Source organism: Solanum dulcamara, chromosome 11 (assembly GCF_947179165.1).
Source record: "Solanum dulcamara chromosome 11, daSolDulc1.2, whole genome shotgun sequence".
NCBI lineage: Eukaryota > Viridiplantae > Streptophyta > Magnoliopsida > Solanales > Solanaceae > Solanum > Solanum dulcamara.
Window position 1 is genome coordinate 30,468,484 of NC_077247.1, and position 23,717 is coordinate 30,492,200.

The 23,717-nt window shown below is 33.6% G+C and overlaps 1 pseudogene; it reads left to right on the top strand.

The window, feature by feature from the left end:
* Positions 1–10,243: 10,243 nt before the first annotated feature.
* LOC129874956 (disease resistance protein SUMM2-like) lies at positions 10,244–22,865 on the top strand (annotated as a pseudogene).
* The last annotated feature ends 852 nt before the right edge of the window (positions 22,866–23,717 follow it).

Here is a 23,717-nt window from a genome sequence, read left to right on the forward strand (position 1 = left end):
GTTGCTTCTTGCCTTGGCTCCTGGTGGTTGCCTTGTCCATGTTATTTCATGCCTTAGTATTTTGGTAGTGGTCCAAACCACAACGGCCAGTAGTGAGCACCACGGCTCGTGGTGGAGCTTTCTATCACGATCTAACCCCGTAGGTCGTGATTGGGGTCCGATACAGACACCCGTATGCGTACCTACGAACAATATGATAACTTACATAAGAACTCCAATGGGTCATAACGTCTTCATATAAATATATCCCTATCATTTGTCTCCTGAGGAGTCTCCACTAATCAAATCATGAAAGGACATGCAAGCCGTCAAGACTGTCATTTCATATTAATATTCACAACACATCGCATAGACGCAGCTGAACAAAACTTACACACAACCCACACGCATATGTCTACAGACTTCTAAGAGTGTCAACGGTATCATATGGCGGGACAGGGCCCCCGCCCCGCCGTACTCCTGAATAAACAAATATACATCAAAAAGATCAATACCAAAAATCTAGGCTCCGGTACAATGGAACACTCCAAAATAGCTAAGTGAAAAATCCCAAGCTAGCGGATCCTTGAAATACATGTCTGTACCTACGAACATTAAATGCAGCCTCCCAGAGAGAGGAGGTCAGCACGGAATACGTACTGAGTATATAAAACATAAAATACTACAAAGGAGATTACATCTGAAATAAGGGGTCAAGAGACAAGTATAATAATTAATAAATCACTATATCTGTATCTTATGAAATAAAGTCGTGCATATCATCATCATATATCGTATCCGGCCCATTTTAGAACTCGGTGTTACAATTATATCATTATATCATCATATGTATATATATACCATACCTGACCCTCTAACAAGGGACTCGGTGAATAGAGTAGTGTACACTTATACCGTACCCGACCCATTATGAGACTCGGTGCCATAACCATATCATTGCATCATCATATACATATATTATATCGTACCCGGCCCTCTAGTAAGGGACTCGATAAAAATGTAGTAAAGTTTTGCACGATAACATATCCGGTCTGAGACTCGGTGAAAGAAGTATTAACGGTATGCACAAGTAGAATATCATGAACAACCATATACAATTAGATCATCATCTGAGACTCAATAGAACAATTATAATGAACTATCATTTGAAGATCAAGATAGTAATCATCTCAAGTACCCTCTGAATGTCCTTATGAACCATATCAAATGGAGCCTCAGGAATCATAGACATGTTTCAAGATAATGGTAAACAGCTTACGGAATCATAAACATTTGTCATCGTAGAGTCCTTAGGAATATGAGCTTATACATCTATTTACTATTCAACATATAGAAGGCTTGAGGGCAATAGCTCAACTACTTTAAGAGTTTTACCGTCAAGAAGTGAATAAGAGTCATGAATCATACTCGGAGCTTATGAATGGAATTACTCCCAAAGCTCATATAATTTATGTCCAAGACATTCGTAGGTTCGTAATCTAGTCTCACTTTAAGAACCTATGTGATCCTTGCTACTTAAGTTCGACATGTACTCAAGTAGCTTAATTATGTAAAACATCCAAACCGGTAGCTTAAGCACGTAGATCGATTACCATGACTCATTATTTGGCTTTCAACTCTTTTTAAATCCTTCCAAACCTATTTCCAACCATCACTACTTACATAAAAGTAGTCTATGCAAATTATGGGGCATTACATCCTCCCCTCCTTCGGATCATTTGGTAACGTCATGGATAACATGGAAACTTTTAGGGAACCAAATAAATATTCTCATGTACAAAAGTGTGGGGTATAACACTTCCTTGGTGTGAGCCTTAGCCAATTTCTTAGCAGCTTTTCTAGGAGCCTTCTTCACGAATGGAGACCATTATTCACGGGGTGTATTGCACACCACAGCCAGTAATGGTTGTCATGGTGTGCACACTTGATCAAAATGTGATGCTTTAACCTCCTTATATCCAGTACAAGGTACTTCATGGCATGATGAAGTTCATTTGTCGCTTTCTCCTTTCAAGTTGTCGCAAAACCTTAACGACATCACAAACTTAAGCACTTTCTTGTGAATTTTGCTTTCCTTGTGCTATCTCCTCAACACCATCATTCCACCTTAGTTCAAGCTAAGTCAAATTTCCACATAAACCAATCTAAATACCATCAACTCAAGCGCACTTCAATTTCCCTGAAAATTAAACAAAAGCACATATCAAACTAACAAAACGTGGTTAGAACTTACAATAATTCCATGTTTTGAGAGTCATAAGTATCGTATTTTAGCGACATATCAGATGTGCAGAAAGCTGATTTGTCAAGCTAATCAAATCTATTATCCCATTATTAAATAATTCACCTTCAGATCAAACTTTAATCATATAATAATCATCAAAAAATGAAAGAGTAGAAAAAAAGTTCTTTTATTGTTATTTTGTTTCCATAGAAGATTTCACGATCAATTCCACTAACCCATCAGCTATCTTGCCCTTAACTCAATGGTCTATCATTATAAGGGTAGAGATTATAATCTTTTTTCTATTACTTTGAAGTATCATAATATATCACTGTAAAGACAAATTTGATTCCAATATTTGCAACTTACCATCCAAAATAGTGTACAAAGATTCATTGTAGCGATCCCTCTGGTCGTTATGAAATAGCCAATGGTAAAAAAATTAGGCCAGAAATTTTTTGGGGTAGTAACTTAAAATTTTTAGACTAAACAGTATTAGACGAAATTTGAGTAAGGTGAGGTATAGGACAATTCGAAAATGGAATATCTAAGCATAGATTATTGTTTTTTCTAATAGCTAAGCCGATGAGGAGTCTTTAAGAATTTTTGAAACTGAAGTAGAGTAAGTAGAACTCTCGATGTCGAACTTTGGTGTGAAAGGATTATTTTAAAACGTCAAGGTTCGAGGATATGTTGCAAAATAGGATTTTAGGGGAGAAATTTCGAGTTTCTATCACCGTGCAAGACGCCATCGCAGTTGGAATCCTGCTATAACTGAGTGGCTATAGTGGGTTGATAGTCACTATAGCTGGTCAGTTGCAGATTTAATACAAAAAGTCTCAAAATCTTTCTTTATTCTGCAAATTCATTTTAGGAGAAGAAAAGGCAACTTAAGGCTATTTTCTTCAGTTTTCCATCAATTCTTGCGGTAAAGGTAAGTTAATTACTCCTCTAACTTGTATATTGATTCTTGGACCGTCGAATTTATGATGAAAACCTTAGAAAGGGTTTTTAACTTGAATTAATGATGAGAAATGCCCTAGTTCGGGTGGAATGATCATGGATTTGGCCTGTGATTAGAATTTGAGTATAATCCAAGTATAATTAGGCCATTGATCATTGATTGTGTCATTTATTTGTTATTTTAGACCAAGAACATTAAGAAAGGGAAAAACTCTAGTTCTTTAGAGCATTCAGGCTTGTTTCGAGATAGGTGATGGAAGTTTTATTTTCCCATTATATTATATATATGCTTGTTAACTGCTTCATTAGTATTGCTGCAAAAATATATGGTTAGGGAAAAGGAAATAACATGACTTGAAATGATAGATGTTGTTAATCATATGCAACGAATGTATTTACTTGAGTATACAAGTATGTTTGCTATTAATTGTGGTTGTGATTGTGATGTGTGTGATGATTGGATCGGATACCATGCTAGTATATATTTATAGTAGAGAGAGCACCACACTAGTACATATTTATAGTAGATCGGGTACCACACGATACATATTTATAGTTGAATCGGGTACCACGCCCGTAAACTAACTAATAATTGGGGCGGGTACCACGCTGGTACACTAACAATCTGTGTGTGGATTTCATGAGAGAATCGAGTTGTCTATTATGCTGTGATTTTTTCGTGATTGTATAAGAATTCAAAGTAAGGACTGAAATTCTAAATTTACTATAATTGTGATGTTAATTGTATATTATTTGTTTTACTGAGCCGAGGTTGCTTGTTCATATTTCATATCCTGAAATTAGTTGTATGATCCTACCTATCACGTCCGAGTTTACTCTCTAGGTGTGATCGACACTCAAAAATCATTAATGGTTACCAAGTGAACCCTTGACCTGGCTAACTACTCAGTGAAAAACTTAATCACGACTAATAACTCATATGGGCATGCAAAAGAATATAAATAATACTTCTCAAAATACATCTCAAATACTTTAAATAGATAAAAGTTGTTTAAAACCATAAACTCTGAAATAAACTCTATACTCTGTCTATATTGATGAAGCCTCTAATGACTCTAGATAGGTACCGAAACAGGCCTACGACTGCCTCAAAAGAACTAAGAAGTAAATATTGAATGAAATAATGACTAAAAAAGCTTATTCGAATGTAAGGAGGTCTTATCAAAAGCTGAATGACTATGATCTTCAATGATGCGCCTGTTGAGGATCTCTAATATCTGTATCTGCATCATAAAATAATGCAGCATCGAATGATGTCAGTACATGAAATGTACAGTATGTGAAATAGCTGAAAGAAAACATACTCAAAGAATACTTAATGGAATGAATACTGAAATAACTCAAACTCAAATAAAGCATGCAAATATAAAATAAGTCAATGCTTTACAAAATATAAGCAAGTGAATGCAACTCATTATAAAATAATATTTTCTCTTTGGGGAGTTTCTCTAACTGGCAATCATCACTATGATCCTCGTAATGATATAAAGAACTGCTCTCGTTGTCAGAGCCGTCCAATACCTTGCTAGGATAAGGAACGCAAGTTCAACTCATGGATCCAATAAAATTCTTTATCAGGGACTGAAATGAGAAGTCGCCCGAACCAACGATACAATTCTATCCTACGCTGCCTACTTGGTTTGTGGGGTTTGAGTTGTCTAAACTCTTACTCAAATCAGTGCTCAATGCTACCCCCAAAATCACATATTATGCTCATATACTCAGGTGAGTGAAAATACTCAAAATATAACTCATTTTGTCTCATTGAACTTTACCCAGTTTAACTTAGCTCTTTTCAAAGTCACTACATTCTCTTCAAAAGAGTTATACTTCTCAAACTAAGTAAATGAATAAAATATAGTTTTTTGATTTCTCAACTCAGACTCAAAATAAATGCATAACACTCTAACTCATTAGACTTGATAAGGATCATGCTCAAAATCAGTAGTAAAAGACCTCAAAATTCAAGTGATATAACATGTTTGAAACTCCTTTCTCAATTAAGACATGAAAACATATCAATGCTTCAACTCAAACAATGCATAATAAGTAGCAATAAGTACTAAATTAGGGTTCATGTGAATGTAAACATGAACAACAATTCAAGAACTCAAGTCATGGGAATCATCACGATAGAATTAAATATACAAAGAACTCAGTAAGGAATTACATAACTAACTCAAACTCAATTCATTGGGATAGAAACTCAAACTCGAACTCTTTGATTACGGGATTGAGAGGACCCAAGAACGAACTCAGCCCAACGCAATGAATAGTCTTAATACATGAAAGATTGTTGTTCTAAACAAAACTCGAAGAACTTGGTTGAAATGTCCGAACCCTAGCTTTTTTCCTCTCCGATTCTTGCTCTCAAATCTTCTAAGTGCTAATGAGAAGAAAAGACACGTACTGATAAGGGACTTATTTTAGTCTCAAAATGTTATAATTTTAATTTGAAAAAAATGGAAAAAGACCAAACTACCCTTCATTTAAAATTGAATTGGATAGTCTACGGGTCTTCCTACTGACCCTAGAACGTTCTACGGGCCGTAGAAGACCCCTCGTAGAAGCTGGGTACCAAAATAGAACCCTTGTAAAATCATACTTACTACTCCAAGCAGAACGTACGCAGCTGCAAGAATAAGAGAATAAAATCACCTTTTAATTCTCTTTATTATATTATAATCATTTTCGGTTAAAATTACCAATCCAATCTTAATTTTTTAAAAAATAGGCTCACAATTTATCATAATTTTTATATTAATTGATATATAATCTTAAGTTTGAAAAATAATTTAATGAATAAGTAATTAATGTTGAGGGTAAGACATGAAAAAAATATATCTTGATACGCTAAAAGTGAAAAATAAAAATAAAAATAATATTTTTTTACATAGCGGATAAATAAAAGTGAACGGAGGGAGTATTTAACAAATTTCTACTATTTTTCAATGTAACCCAAAAATTCAAAGGATAAGAGGAATTTTGATATAACAATTATGTGGTCTATTTGTTGACATGAAAATACAAAATTATTTGTGTGATCGTTCATTTCTTTTCACTTTTAAGTTATCTATCTAATAAATGTGAATAAGCAAGCAACACTTCATTAATGCGCTTGCTTGCTTATCCTCGTTTATTACATAGTAAAATATTTTGGGGCCCACTTGAATTGCTCATCTATGCAATTGTTTGGTTCGTTGATATGTGTACTTATTACGTTCATTTTATATTTCTCCATTTTAAATTTGGCATGCCTTTTAAATTATAATTAATATGAGTATTTTATCATATTATTCATATTATTTGATGTATAATTTTAGATTTTCTAAAATGATTTGAAAGAGATAATTAATGTTGGGGATAAAATATATGGAAAAAAAACAAAATAAACTCTTGATATGCTAAAGTGAAAAGTAAAAATAAAAATATATTTTTAATATTATGAATAAATAAAAATGAACGAAGAGAGTATTTGACCATTTTCTACTATTTGTCAAGGTAAGATTTACCCAAAAAAATTCAAGGAATAAAGAAAATTTTGTTGTAGCAACTCTGTGTTCTTTTTATTGACATAGAAAAGGTAAAAATTCCTTGTCTGATCACTCATTTTCGTTTACTTCTAAGTTACCCATTAGACTATAAAAATTACAATTCAAATTTATCTAAAAATCAATATTTAACTGTGAAAATTCAAACTTTAATTTGAAGTTATGTTTCAAATTTGAAAATAACTTATAGTTTCTTTTCTAACTTACTTTTAAAATAGCAATATATTAAAAAATAAATATTATTTCAGATATTATAAAAACATAACAAATTATTATAAAAATTAATATTATTAAGTATTTACACAACACGAACTTATCATAACTAGTATAGAGGAAAAGGGCTTCTTCAAAAGTCATGATGGTTGCTTGGGAATAAGTTCTGATATATGATGACTCATATGATGAACAAACTATCGTATAAATAAATTTATTGTACAATAATATATCAAAACAAAACTTTAAACATCAAATCACATTGAATTACTTTAGTATAATATAATATTTTAAAAAAATAAAAAATATATTTCCCAATTAATATCGTACCATATTATCATACTTATCCTTAGCTAGCGTTTGACCTTAAATTTCTAAATATTCTTGGCAAATTATTTTTGGGTGAAGTTTAAGTGAAATTTCAGCATACGTTTGGCCATAAATTTTCCAAAGAATATTTGATTATTTCAAAAAATATAATTTATACCCATAAGTATGTATTATCATTTTATAATGAACATGTTCCGTTATAAAATAACTTTATAACATAATTGATAGCAATCAACAACAACAAATAACGATATAGGCAAGAACAATACATTAATCACATACTCCAACATGTCACTGATTCAGTTGGAATTATAATTCATTAAAAATAAATTGTTCTTTTTTTCTCAATTTTGTAACTCAAATTATAACTCAAAGTTTTTCGAAGGAGGTAGATAAATATTAGTTCGAATAAATAAATGACGAGTGTTTTTTTATAAAATATAAAATTTTGGGATAATTTTTAAATATTTAAAACTTACCAAATACTAAAACTTGATCTAAATACTAATTTTTTCTAAAATTTGAAAACTTGAGATGTTGTCAAATATATTTGTCAAGTTATATGGTTAAATATTACTTCCCAATAATATTTGTGACCAAAAACAGGCGTGCTTGAACAGAAAGAATATTCTTCTTTGTCTCCAATATATTTTATTGTGCTTGAACAAAAATAAACGTTTTTGTTATTATTCCTACGGCCGATATGTAGTATTCTTTTCCAATTTTTGAATTAGACTATTAAGAAGTTACTCCCTCGGTCCAATTTTTTCTTCTAACATGTCTGAGTTGGCATATTCTTAAAAAGTAATTAATAAAATAATAAATAAAAATAATTATATTTAGTTATAAGAATAAACTTGGAATGAACTAATAAATCATATGATGATTTTTAAATTTGATTAGAAAATATACATCTATTTTTAATATAGTGAAGGAAAATTGAACAAATAAATAATGAAAAACTTATTATGAATAAAATGATAAACCAAATATAGAAAAGAGAAGAAAACATTTAGATTACTCACTTGCTCTCATTTCCCTCTTCTTAATTTGGTTTATCATTTGTAATCTCAATATGATAGTCATTTGGACAAATGTTTTTGAAACTTAATAAGTTTCTTTGATACTTACTACAATATAATATTTAATTATTAAATTTGTTCCTCCGATAAGTACTACTTTAGCTTTTTTGGAGCTTTCAATTAATCTTGTACTACCAGATGTTGTATTAACATTAATTTCTTTCATAATCAAATTAGAGAAATATTTCTTATCTCTTAAAATAGTGTGTGTTGTGGCATTATCTAGAAGACATATATCATCATAATTGATTTTGAATCCAACTGATGACTAGAGAATTTCCATATTTTTTATTTAAAAAAAAGATACAATATAAGAACGTGAAAAACTAATATCATAAAAAATCTTAAAAATTTGCACTAAAAATGTAGAAATTAGTAATACATAATGCCTTAAGAAAAACATTTAAGAAGGACAACATAATAGCAAACATAATAGGAAAACAATAATTATTTTTATAATTTTTATCCCAGTTAAATAATCAGTTCTTCAGTCAATATTCTCATAAAAGTCTTCAACTTACAAATGAGTAATATTTGAGAGACCTTCAAAATCATCATCTTTATAAGCAAGATTTATCTCAATATCTTCATATTTATTTGAGGGAGTTGCTTCATTATCATCATTCCGAAAATTCAAGTGTGCCTCCATATTATTATCTTTTCTTTTGAGAGAGGCTTGATAAAGTTTCACAAAATGATCGAGTGTACGACAATCACGTGCCCAATGATCCTTCATACCACACCGATGACAAATAATGATTTTACCTCTAGAAGAATTATTTTGAGAAACTTTATTGTTCTCATGTTTATTTCCACCATGATGACGATAATTAATTAGTCCTTTACCACGTTCATGACCACGGCCACGATAATTATTTTGTCTTGATTCAGGCTGATTATGTGTTGCTACAACATTCGCGAAATGGAGCAGACTCAGTGGGACGGGCTTCATGATTTTCATCAGCAAAGTATTATTTTGCTCAACCACAATTAGATATGTAATTAATTCAGAATATTTTTTAAACCTTTTTTTCACGATATTGTTGTTGTAGCAACACATTTGAACCATGAAAAGTGAAAAAAATTTCTCAAGTAAGTCATCATCAATGATAGTTTCTTCACATAATTTTAATATGGAACTTACTTTGTGAATAACAGAATTATACTCTGTCATAGTTTTAAAATCTTGAAATCGAAGGTGTATTCACTCATATCGAGCTTTTGGTAACACAGTAAATTTTAGATGGTCATACCGATCCTTCAAATTAGTCCATAATTCAAGAGTGTCTTTTACAGTCAAATATTCAGCTTTTAATTCTTCATGAATATGATTACGGAGAAAAATCATGTCATTTGCTTTATTTTGGCTTGATGCTTTATTTCCTTGTTTAATAGTATCACCAATACCTTTAGCGTCAAAGTGAATTTCAGCATCAAGGATCCATGACAAATAATGTCAAGTGCCACCAATTCAAGCTTTAATAAATTTGACATGATGAAAACTGAGATATAAATTAATTTAAAAATAACAAAAACAACTAAAATTAAATTTCTTCAATATATCCACTAGATATAAAAATATAATTTATGTGTTCATCATACTTGATATAGAAGTTAATTTATTCAGAAAAAATTAGAGTTTCGTGCTGATAACATATTATGAATAAAATGATAAACCATAATAGAAAAGAGAAAAAATATATATAGAATATTCAGTTGCTCTCTATTCCCTCTTCTTAATTTAGTTTATCATTTTATTCATAATAAAACTCTACTTTTAATGTTTTTTTCTCAATTATAATAGGGAAAGGAACGCCTATTTTTTTTTTTTTTTAAATTTAAAAAAAAAACAGAAAACAACGGTCAAAATGGGGATAAAGTGCCCGGCGCCGGAATTGATTGCGATTGTGAAAGAAGGTAAGTATGATGTGAAGTATTCATGTTTTGATTCAACTATACCTCAATTTGGTGTTTTCCTTGGTGTATGATACTCATTTACACAATTCACCCAACTGACGAGAAGGGAAGAAAGGGGGAAGGGAAAACACATAAAAGTCAGTCAAACTCCTTTCCCTTTTCATATTGCCTTTCAACAAAGATAGTAACTACATTCACTCTCAACCTATTTTCTACCGCAACCATTTGGGAATTAGTTGAGGATGGAAATCTTATCTATGTATGTGGGAAGAGTTACAGATTGCTTGATGCAGCCAGTTGCGCGACAGATTGGGTATTTCTTTTACTACAACAACAACATTACATCTTTGGGTAATGAATCTCAGAAGCTAGACAGTATTAGAAGCGGGGTGCAGGAAAGAGCGGAGGCTTCCCGGTGAAACTTGCAATTCATTTCACAAGAAGTTGAGGCTTGGTTAAATGGTGTTAATAAGATTACTGAAAATGTGGATGTTGTAATGCGAGGAAGAGTTGAGGTTGAAAGAGGTTGCTTCTATGGTTGGTGTCCAAACTTAAAGTCACGTTACTCGCGAAGTAAGAGAGCTAAGAGAATTACACTGGAGGTGATTGAACTTCGAAATGATGGAAAAGATTATGTTGATTTCTCTTATCCTGCACCACCTGCAGTTGAAATTGAAGCTATGAGTGAGGAGTTTAACTCCAGAAAGGAAGAGGTCATGGAAGCTTTGAGAGATGATCCTGGGGTCACAATTATTGGGATATGTGGTATGGGTGGTGTAGGTAAGACTACACTGGCTGACAGAATAAGAGCAAGGGCGAAAAAAGAAATGTTCGTTGATAAGGTTGTCATGGTAACTGTCAGTCAAAAATCAGACTTGAAAAGAATTCAAGGTGAGATTGCGGGAGGAATCGGTCTAATATTACAAGGGGACAATTTGTGGAATCGTGGAGATCAGTTGCGTGCAAGGTTAATGGGTCAGGACAGTATCCTTGTAATCTTGGATGATGTCTGGGAGGCTCTTGATCTCAACAAGCTTGGAATTACCAGTGGTAACCATAGGTGCAAAGTAATATTGACAACGCGACTCCGAGATGTTTGTGAAACAATGGAGGCTCGAAAGATAGTAGAAGTTGGAATCTTATCTGAAAAGGAAGCATGGGTCCTTTTCCGGCAGAAAACTAGTGGTTCGGTAGCTGATCTTTCTCTTCATCACACAGCAAAGGACGTTGTGAAAGAATGCAAGGGGTTGCCACTTGCAATTATTACAGTTGCAGGAGCGCTAAAATGTAAAAGCAAGACTTCTGGGAGGATGCCCTTAAACAATTACAAAAATCAACACCAAAAAATATCCCAGGAGTGATTAAATATGTGTATCAATCTCTCAAGCTAAGCTATGGTCAGTTGGAAAGTGATGAAGTCAGGTACCTGTTTTTGCTTTGTTCCTTATTCGAGGAAGATAGTAATATCTGGCATGAACAATTACTTAGATACGGAACGGGGCTTGGCATCTTTTCAGAAATTGAAAATTTAGAAGAAGCAAGAAAGAGGGTGTGTCATCTGTTAGAAACATTGAAGGATCGTTTCTTGTTATCCCAAGGTTCAGGCAGAAATTATGTCAAAATGCATGATGTGGTCCGTGATGTGGCTATGTATATCGCATTTTTATGGTAAGTCACAATGTGAACTCAGAAGAGTTCCCAAGAAGAACTTCTTACGAGCCATACAGTCACATGTCAATTGTTGCACAGAAATTTGATGAGCTTCCTAAACCAATATTTTTCCCAAGACTTGAGTTTCTAATGTTAAAACTATTTGAAGAGCCGCTCAAATTACAGGATAATTTTTTTGCTGGAATGAGTAAACTTAAGGTCTTAAGCCTGAGCGGATATGAGGACTCCATTTTGCCTTTTCCAAAATCTGTTCAGTTGTTGTCAAATCTGCGGACGCTGTCTCTGATTAATTTAAGGTTGGATGACATATCCATTATTGGCGATCTTGTCACTTTAGAGATTCTCATTATTAGAGATTCTACTGTAGAGGTGCTTCCAGTGGAGATAGGAAAATTGACCAATCTAATTTTGTTTGAGTATTGGAATGATGGAATGAGAGAGTCGCGCTTGAAAATATTTCACCTGGGGTCTTATCAAGACTAGTTCGATTAGAGGAACTGACATTAGTTGAATGTTCTGGAGATGTAATTTACAGTAACTTGGACCTTTCCTCCAAGTTGACACGGTATTATCTAAATATGGGCCAACAAGTTCCTAGTTACCTCGATAGTTCCCTCATGGATAATTACAACAGGAGTATGGTTCTCGAGGTCACTGAGACCACCCCATTGGGTAATTGGATCTGCCGCATGTTGAAGAAGAGCAAACTTGTACATTCAAGAGGAAATGGCTCCAAGAATGTGCTGACCGAGTTGCTGGGCGATGGAGTTCAGAACGTGAAAGATCTCCTCCTAGCTGATTGTGATTCACTTACACATCTCTTGAGTATCCACTGTCAGAATAATATTCCGTTCCCCAAACTTGAAAGACTGGAGGTAATTAGATTTTGTAGTCTACACAATCTTTTTTGCCCGTCCTTGGCTGTGGGGAGTTCGTCAAACTCGACAGTAGCTTGCACTAATGATGAGGATGAGGAGATCTCTCGGAGGACACATATTGGACCAGAAGGGAAGATGGTCCAAGTAATGAAGTTCCCCAATTTATATTACCTGGACCTTCATTTCCTGGAATGCTTTACTCACTTTTGCAGTGACACCGTTGAGGGCATTGATTTTCCTTATTTACAAATCATGCGCTTCTGGGACCTACCGGAGTTCCAAAATTTCTGGCCTATAGCCAATAACTCTATCATCGACTCAAATCCTCTTTTTGATGAAAAGGTGTGCTTCTACTATTCTACATGTGACGTATCATGAAAAACAATCTTTTTCAGTTTGTACTTGGAGTTTTATAAATTAAAATATTACGTTAATACTTAAAGCAGAGGCAGATCTAGCTTAAAGCACTGGGTTCATGTGAACCCAGTAGTTTACTGTTGCCTACCATGTATTTGTATTGAGAAATTCCTAAATATCTATATTTACTTTAAACTCTGTAAACTCTGAATCCAATTATTACTGTATATTAACTTGAGGGTTGTTATAGGAACCCATTAACTTCAAATCTCGGATTAGCCTTAGTTAAAGCCATGAATCGTGATACTTTTTTGTCAGTTTGTACTTGGAGTAAATTTCATGAATTAAAAAATCCTAGTTTTCACTTCCTGTTACCTTGATGTAAGATGAGATACAATCCATTTCTTGATTTGTACTTGAAGCTATATTGTATTTTCATCCCTTATAAAAAATACAAAACCTTCAACGTTTGCAGGTTTCTTGTCCCAGCCTGGAAGAGCTACAACTTAACGGGGTTACTAACAGCATAACTGCTCTATGCTCTCATCAACTTCCATCTGAATACTTCAGCAAACTTAAAATATTGCTACTATGGAACTATGACAAATTGAGAAACTTGATGTCTCCATCAGTGGCTAGAAGTGTTCTGAATCTTCAAATTCTAAGCATAGAAGCCTGCCAATCAATGGAAGAAGTGATCACAGAAGATGAACAACTAGGAGAAGAAATGACTACTAAGCCCTTATTTCCCCGGTTAGAAAAGTTGGTGCTCGAAGAGCTACCAAAGCTGGGGCTTTTCTTTTTGACGAAGCATGCTCTTGAATTTCCATTTCTCGGAGAAGTGAGGATTAGCAGCTGCCCTGAAATGAAGATGTTTTCCCTGGGATCTGTGAGTACACAGAGTCTGGAAAGGCTAATTGTGGACTATGCTGAGGTGAAAGATGATCTCAATAAAGCGATACAACAGCTCTTCAATTTTGAAGGTTTGTCTTGTACGCCATCCCATAACTAACTATATTTGTCTTATGCATTAATACACACCTCTTTTGGTGCTCTCTTTCCATTTTAACTAATACTAAATAGTAATAGTAATATTCAGAGACTTATTTATGTTCGTCACTTGAAGCAACTTTTTTTACTAGCCATAATATTTCCAATTAGAAATCTAAAAGATCAGCGTTCTCTTTGTTTTCTTTCAAAAGGTGGTCATCTCTGTTCTTTTGCAATCTCTGCTCCCAGGAACAAGAAGCTTGTGATGGTAACGAAGCCGAAGCTAGTGATGGCAAAAGCTAGTGTTGTCTAAGAATTTGAAGCTAGGAAGGTAATAAGCACTGATGAAATAGTCAAAAACATCACCTCATACCTATGCCGAAAGAGGTAGCATGCAGAAGTGGATGTACATTGTAACCTATGGGCTCAGGTAAATCCAGTTACTTTTGCTTAGGACCTGTATTTGTAATAGGAAATTCACTAAATATCTGTAGAAGAGTTGATTGTGAACGTAGGGGTGTCCAAACCAACCCGAAAAACTTCACCAAACTGACGAAAAAAGGGAAAATTAAGCATCCCCATAAAAGCAATTTAATTACAAACATATATCCCTTTACATTTATGCCCCCTAACTAATTACAATAAATACCCCTTTCCTTTTGGCTTTAGCTATTAAGCTCATTTTTAATTCTTTTGTTTTTTATTTCTCTAATTCTTCTTTTTTTCTTTTTATGTTTTTTTGTTCATTTAAATTTTTTAAAATTATTTTATTCATTATTTCTTTTCACATCATAATCTGATTTATACTAAATATTTATTTCATATACTTTTTTTTTCTTTTTATCATTTATTTCTTTATTTGTTTTTTTTTCTCTTCTTCTTTTCTTTTTTTATTTTTTATACATTTTTGTTCCTTTATTTTTTTCAAATTATTTTATTCTTTATTTTCTTTTTACACCATAATCTAATTCATACTCAATTTTTATTGTATATACTCTTTTTCTTCTATTTTTTTTTTATTTTTTCTCATATATTTCTTTATTTTCTCTATTTTTCCCTACTTTTATTTTTCTCCTTTTTCCCTTTTTTCTATTTTATTAGTTCCTTTTATTTTTTATTATATATTCCTTTTCTTTTCTCCTTTTTCCTGATTATTTCTTTATTCTTTATTTTTTTTTCTTTTTCATTCATTTTTTTTCCTCAAATCATAATATTCTTTATTTTTTTCAGCAGAATTAATTTCATATTTTTGGTTATTCTATATTTTGTTTTTTATTTTTCTTTTAGTTAATTCTCTTTTCATTTTTTATTTCTAAATTTTATTCAGTGACACCTCCATGATACCATCATATGATAACATGGTATCATTAAGGATTATTTCATATAATCAGTAATACTCCTCAGATCATGTATGATATTATTAGAGTATGTGAATATATTGTTGTGGTAGCACTAATGTTTTCTTTCTCCATTCATTCATAATACTACTCATTCATTAATAATTAATAATATATATATATATATATATATATATATATATATATATATATATGCTACTATGGTATCATTAAGGTTTCTTACATTTCATTCATGTATAACCAAATCATTCCTCAATGATATCGATACAGTCCTTCAAGGGAGAACTCATATTTCTCAATGATACCATCAGAACCTATCCTATACCGATATGGTATCATTAAGGACTATTTCATATATTGATAACACTCTTCAGATCATGTATGATACCATCACAGTATATGAATATACTGTTGTGGTAGTACTAAGGTTTCATTCATTCATTCATTTACAAAATTACTCATTCCTTAATGATACATTAACAATATATATCATTAAGGACTATTTCATATATTGATAACACTCCTCAGATCATGTATGATACCATCACAGTATATGAATATACTGTTGTGGTAGTACTAAGGTTTCATTCATTCATTCATTTACAAATTTACTCATATATTGATAGGGCATCATTAAGGTTTCCTACAATCATTCATGTACAACCAACTTATTTCTTAATGATACCACCACATTATATATATAATAACACGGTATCATTGACTAATGAGCTGTCTTTCGAGAGAGGGACTCATAGTTTCTCAATGATACCATCACAACATATCATATATTGACATGATATTATTGAAGATTTACTTCAGTCTGTAATGATACCTCCATAATATATCTATATATTATTATGGTATCATTGATGTATACTTCAATCATTCAACGACACCTCCATGATACCATCATATGCTTGCATGGTATTATTAAGGATTGTTTCATATAGTTAGTAAAACTCCTCAGATCATGTATGATACCATTAGAGTATGTGAATATATTATTGTGGTAGCACTAATGTTTCCTTCCTCCATTCATTCATAATATTACTCATTCATTAATGATATCATAACAGTATATACATATATTGCTATGGTGTCATTAATGTTTTCTACATTTCATTCATGTACAACCAAATCATTCCTAAATGATACCAACAGAGTCCTTCAAGGGAGAACTCATATTTTTCAAAGATACAATCACAACATATCATATACTGACATGATATCATTAATCTTTCATATATTGATAACACTCCTCAGATCATATATGATACCATCACATTATATGAATATAATGTTGTGGTAGCACTAACGTTTCATTAATTCATTCATAAAACTACTCATTCATTAATGATACCGTAACAGTATATTCATGTACTGTTGTGATATCATTAAGATTTCCTACATTCATTAAAGTACAACCAACTCATTCCTCAATGATACCAACACATTATATATAATAGCATGGTATTACTGACTAATGAGAAGTCCTTCAAGAGAGGAACTCATATATTGATAACACTCCTCAGATCATATATGATACCATCACAGTATATGAATATACTGTTGGGTAGCACTAAGATTTTCTTCATTCATTCATTTACAAAACTACTCATTCATTAGTGATACCATAACAATATATGAATATACTATTATGGTATCATTAAGGTTTCCTACAAACATTCATGTACAATCAATTAATTTCTTGATGATACCATATAGAATGATACTATCACAATATATTATATACTGACATGGTATCATTAAGAATTGTTTTCATATATTCATATACTACACTGGTATCATTAAGGTTTCATACAATCATTCATGTACAACCAACTCATTTCTCAATGATACCTTCACAACATATCATATACTGACATGGTATTATTAAAGACGGAAATTGAAGAATTCGGATACTGATTACTGTAGGAAGAAAAGTGCAGCGACGACGGTCACATAATTCTGTATTTTCAAAGAAAAATATTAATTGTCATATGTAGTTTATGCAGACTCAAAATCACATAATTTTGTATTTTTCTTGTTTATTTATTTATTATTTTAGTCTAGTTATTTAGTTATTTTATTTTTATTAATCTGAAAGTAGTTAGTTAGTATTTTAATTTTTTGTATTTATTTTGTTTTCTTTAAAAGGAAAAAGATTTTAAAAAAGGATAAAGAGATAATTATTGTTATACCCCAAAAAGGAAACTATTTACTATTGGATACCCCATTACTCTCATACCCCTTGTTTTTAGTTATCTCGCGCATTTGATACCATTAGAATATATAATATACTCTGATGGTATCAAGCAGTTTTGCTGAAGCAGTCTTTTTCTTTTTGATACCATCAGAGTATATTATACTCTGATGGTATTAAGAAGAAATTGCTTCATACCAATTACATGTAAAATGTAAAAGCAAGACTTCATGGGAGGATGCCCTTAAACAATTACAAAAATCAACACCAAAAAGTATCCTGGGAGTGATTAAAAATGTGTATCAATCTCTCAAGCTAAGCTATGGTCAGTTGGAAAGTGATGAAGTCAGGTACCTGTTTTTGCTTTGTTCCTTGTTCAAGGAAGATAGTAATATCTGGCATGAACAATTAATTAGATACGGAATGGGGCTTGGCATCTTTTCAGAAATTGAAAATTTAGAAGAAGCAAGAAAGAGGGTGTGTCATCTGTTAGAAACATTGAAGGATCGTTTCTTGTTATCCCAAGGTTCAGGCAAAAATTATGTCAAAATGCATGATGTGGTCCGTGATGTGGCTATGTATATCACGTTTTTATGGTAAGTCACAATGTGAACTCAGAAGAGTTCCCAAGAAGAACTTCTTACGAGCCATATAGTCACATGTCAATTGTTGCACAAAAAATTGATGAGCTTCCTAAACCAATATTTTTCCCAAGACTTGAGTTTCTAGTGTTAAAACTTAAAACTATTTGAAGAGCCGCTCAAATTACAGGATTATGATTTTTTTGTTGGAATGAGTAAACTTAATGTCTCAAGCCTGAGCGGATATGAGGACTCCATTTTGCCTTTTCCAAAATCTGTTCAGTTGTTGTCAAATCTGCGGACATTGTCTCTAATTAATTCCAACATGCCAATTAAGTAGATATCATGTCTACAGGCCTTTATAAATGTTTTTAGCATAATGTTGTATATAAAAATCATGTCCATAGAATTCTAATAAATATTTATCATGTCATTCCATTTTTGAAACTATGCCTACAACTTTAATTAGTTTTCAGCATGTCATGTTATCATGCCTATAATATTTTCATAAATTTTAGCATATCACTAATTAGAAATCATGGTCATAGAATTTTATATTTTCAATATATTACGTCTATATATTTAAATCAATAACATTTTCAATATGTCATTTAAAAATCATGTTTTGTAAGACTAATGATGATTTTAGCACGTTTAATAATAGACATCATACCTATGTAATTTCAATCAAATTTTAGCATATTAGTTTATATAAAATTATGTCTGGACTTTAAATAACTTGCGATGTATTATGTATTTTAGAAATTATACATATATAGAAAATTAAAATAATTTCAGCATCATATCATGCCACATAAAATCATGCCTCTAAAGTTTCATTCATTTTCAACATAATAATTCATATAGAAATCATGCCTATAGGATTTAATAAATATTTTAGCATATTTAGTGGCCTAAATGAATATTTCAGCATTCCAAGACAATTAACAATTTTTTATTTTAATTAATTATGAATTATTCTTGTATGTTTAATAATACACTTACGATCTGTGACACACACACTTGTTATGTCAAGACTGTTCACGGTTTATTCATGTTTTGAAACATGCTAATTAATTAATCTAGAGGTTTATTTGAGATTTTATATGCTAATTGCTCGTCCTATTTATTTTGTTTGACAATGTGTCTAATTAGGAAACCTATATTTCCTTTTAGTCTAGAACCTATCCAATTAGTAAATTCAATGCCTCTTGGACATTAAGTTGGGACGACAAACATCTTTTAGAACGTTAGTTTTTATTTCTTTTAGATCGCTTTATGATTATAATAACAAATGAACTTATGAGGGGTAGGGGTAGATAGACCCTTCGGAAATGATGGAAGGTGACTCGAGCAGAAAAATGATAAAACACTATATTTTTTTCTTTTGATTAATAAGCTATATTCTTATCTTTCGATTAATAAGCTAGCACTGATCCGAAGAAGATAAGAACATTAGAGTGTAAACATTTTTAATCCCGTCGACCTTTAAATGTTTTAGTTGTATAGATTTGGGGTAGTTTAATAATTTAAAACTTAATCATTTTTATGCATCACTAGTTTTATTTGAAGTTTCACCCAAATTATATTTATTACATATTACATACATATATATCTATGCTTGTCTATTATTTTATTTACTCATTTATATATTTTCCTTTGATATCGTGTATATAAATAAAGTAACGAGTTCTAATACTCAACATTCATATTAGTTATTATAAATTTATATAAGCTTATTTATTCACACGACTTTAAACATATATGTTGTAATGACCCTTCATGTCATTTTTGAATTTTAGCATTCATTCCTTCGTTTAGAGCATTCCTATAGCGGCGCCAATTCATTTATGACTTGCTGGCATTGACTGCTCGGTCGCCTGGTTGTTCGTTTGAATTTTAGGCCCGTTTCCCTATTTTGAAGCTTTTATAACTTGAAAAGTCAACTTCGGTTATAACTTTAGAAAAATGATCTCAGAATGGAATTTTGATGATCCCATCAGCTTTGGAATGGTTAAATAAGGCTAGTATCATGGTCAGTACGAGTATCGAGGCAATCGGTACGAGTCTAAGACCATTTGACGCTTTTCCTTTGAAATTTGGCCTATAGTTGACTTTGGTCAACATTCTTGAAAAATGCATTCGGATGAATATTCTAACAGTGCAATTAGCTTTGGAATGTCGAGTTTGATCTAGAACGACCTTTTGTTCACTTTTCGAGGCTTTCAATCTAATTCCGAGGCCTGTTGTTGAAATGGGCTCAAAATGATACTTGGGTGTGGGATTCACTTTTCATTAAAATGACCTTTTATGGGTATTTCGAATGCGCCATTGAGTCTGGAACGTCGACTTTGGTGGGGTAGCATATCTCATTTGCGCGCACGTGATTTCAAACGATTTTCGAGCATCCCGTTGGAGGATTTAACATGCTAAGCTCATTCTTGCAACAATTGTGTCTGTTGAAGTCGTTTAATCGACCCCAGGTCGCTAAAGCGAGTGCCGCTAAAGAGGCCAAGAGCTCGCTAAAGCGACCAACCCTCTTGGGCGGGTGTCGCTTAAGCCACAACCCTATTGCTAAAGCGACTGGTCGCTTAAGCGATCACGTGTCGCTAAAGCGATGCTCGCCTTTTAGGTGGGTGTCGCTTAAGCGATACAGGGGGGTCTCTAAGAGATCACCGGAGGGTCGCTAAAGCGATCACCGGAGGGTCGCTAAAGCGATATCAGAGGGTCGTTCTTAAGACTCAATTTCCAAATTCTTAAACCTTGTTTTCTCCTTAAATTCTTGGGCGATTTGGGTGATTCAAAAGGCTAACTTGCGTAGATTTTCGAGGGGGTCCAGTGGTGTGTTCATAATTAGGAGTTCAGGCTTTGTTCGAGGTAATATCCCCTTTTTCCTCCTACGTTTTTAAGTTCTTAGACCATGAAATTGATCATTTATGCATGTTGGGTTTGGGTCGGTTTTGATGTGTGAATTGTGTTCCCTTGTGGAACTTGAGCTAGGGGTAGTATTTGAATCCTATTCTTAGAGTTAATTTCGTAAATTATGGAGCGGGTCCTACAATTCCTAATTTTTGACTCCAAAATTGGCCCGTCTCCAAATTCGATAATTTTAGTGTCATAACGCCGTATTAACATTGCGATTCTATTATTGATAGTGTGTCAACATTTGAAGGCCATTCGAAAGGGAAAAACTCTGGTTTTGTAAATTAGAGCGCGTGTGGTCGGCCTACAGGTAGGCTACGATTCTCCCCTTGTGAGACTAAGCATGTATAGACAATTGTATATTAAATTGTATAAGTTGGAGGGGTCGGGGTGTCGAGCATGCTAATTCTAGAATTCATGTCTTAGGCACTATTTCGGAAAATTGTTGGACTATTTTAGCATGACTCCTGTTATTGTTGATCGTCCATGCCTTGTGATGTATGCTTTGCCTACGTTATATGTTTGGAAGCACGTTTGGCCTTAGTCTAGGATTAGACTAGTGTTGCCTTAGACTTGTGTGATTTTGGTGTCGTTGGGCCTTAGAACTTCTCCTACGTCGTTTGGACGGTTATCTCCTTGTAGACTGATGTAGCAGACTCAAGTTTGATAGTCTGAGCTTTCGCTCGACGGTAACGCAGCTGGTGACCTTACTACCATAATGCTCTATTTTTCTATCGGTCCTGTATCGCTTGGTTTGTGATTCTAGGGGTCTTCACGATGATTCTGGTTGTAGATGGTCCGAGCTGGAGTGATGTATTAATGGAAATCGATTTGGGGTACTCCACGTGACGCTCGATTGGTTGCTGATTCTAATTCGGTTCGATCCCCTGGCTATAATTGCCCGATTAAAGTTCGTGGTCTATCTTACACGTGGTTCAATTCTTGATTCCTTGATGAATCTCCGATTCAAGTCTTCATTTGCCTTCAGCTTTGGGTTGAGGTATTAGAGTTTGGGAAGGGTTCGGTTCAAGTCCAGGAAATGGTGATATTATTGGAATTCTTTTGGCTTCGTTCATTTTACTTCTACTTTTCTTGCACATGTTGAGCTTATGGGAGTCCGTGCAGGTGGTTACCTTATACTTGCATGAGCGTACCTATCGGGTTTATGGGAGCCTGATGAATTTAGTTAGACTCTGCCTTTTTGTTTGTTAAGTACACTCGTGTACAAACCTACATTTACCTCTGCCCTGTCTTTGGTTGTGATCATTTACTCGCACTTCAGTTTACGTTTGCTTATCTTGCTCAATTGGCCTATGATGCCTACAGGGTACCTGTTGTTTTTGTACTCATACCACACTCTACATTTGTTTTCCTGATGCAGGTCCGAGTACTAGCTACCAGTATTGATTTGAGTTAGCTGCGGTCGTGATTGGAGGCAAGGGTGAGCACATCGCATCCTGAATTTACCCGTCTCCCTTTGTTTATACATTTTGCTTGTCTTTTGCTTTCTGAGACAGGTCTGTTTTCGTGGTCCACTTTTCAGACTTGTACTCTTTTACTAGTAGCTCTGTACATTTGACTTTCAGGTTTTGGAAGGAATATTTTTATTTGTATATATTGAGTTCGCTCGTTCATGTATGCTCATATTATTTCTTTACTATTTTAGAATGAATTGCTAGTCTTCTACCGTGACATCTCATTACTCGCAGTTTCGGGATAGGGGTTGGCTTGCCTACTGGTGGGTGTAGTAGGCTCCATCATGGCTTGAGAAATCGGATCGTGGCAAGTTGGTATCAAAGCCTAGGTTCACCGGTCTCACTTGTAAAGAGTTAACGTCTAGTAGAGTTCTGTGGATCAGCGCAAAGACGTCCGTGACTTATCCTCGGGAGGCTATAAGATGTCTTTAGGAACGTGTCTTTTTTGTATCCTTGTCGTGCAGTGTGTGTCTTATCGATTTTTGAAATTCTTACTTGTTCCACTCTTTTAAAGGATGGCTGGCATGCGCACGGGAGGTAGAGGCCGACCTCGGGGCTGTGCCAGGGCTGCAATACCAACCCGGGACCGAGAGCAGAATTTGGAGTCAAATGTGGAGCCATCAGTACCTCTAGTACACCAACAACTGGTGGGCCCAGGACTAGCCCAGCCATCACCTGAGTCGGTTGCAGCTCCGGACTTACGGGTGATGTTCGCCCAGATTCTAGATACTATTGGGGGTATACAGCAGGCCCCATCTCCCGTCTCTCTAGTGCCGTAGGATAAGCCTGCACCAGAGGTACCAAATGTTCAGCAGCCACCGACACTCACTGCTCAGCTGGATGATTTAGCCCACGTCATGCTCTTTGAAAAGAAGAAGATGCTTGGGGTGTTCCTCAAACTATCACCGTCGAGGTTTTCTGGGGTTGTGGGTGAGGATACCCACGAGTTTCTACTCATTTGCCGCGAGCGGATGCAGGCCT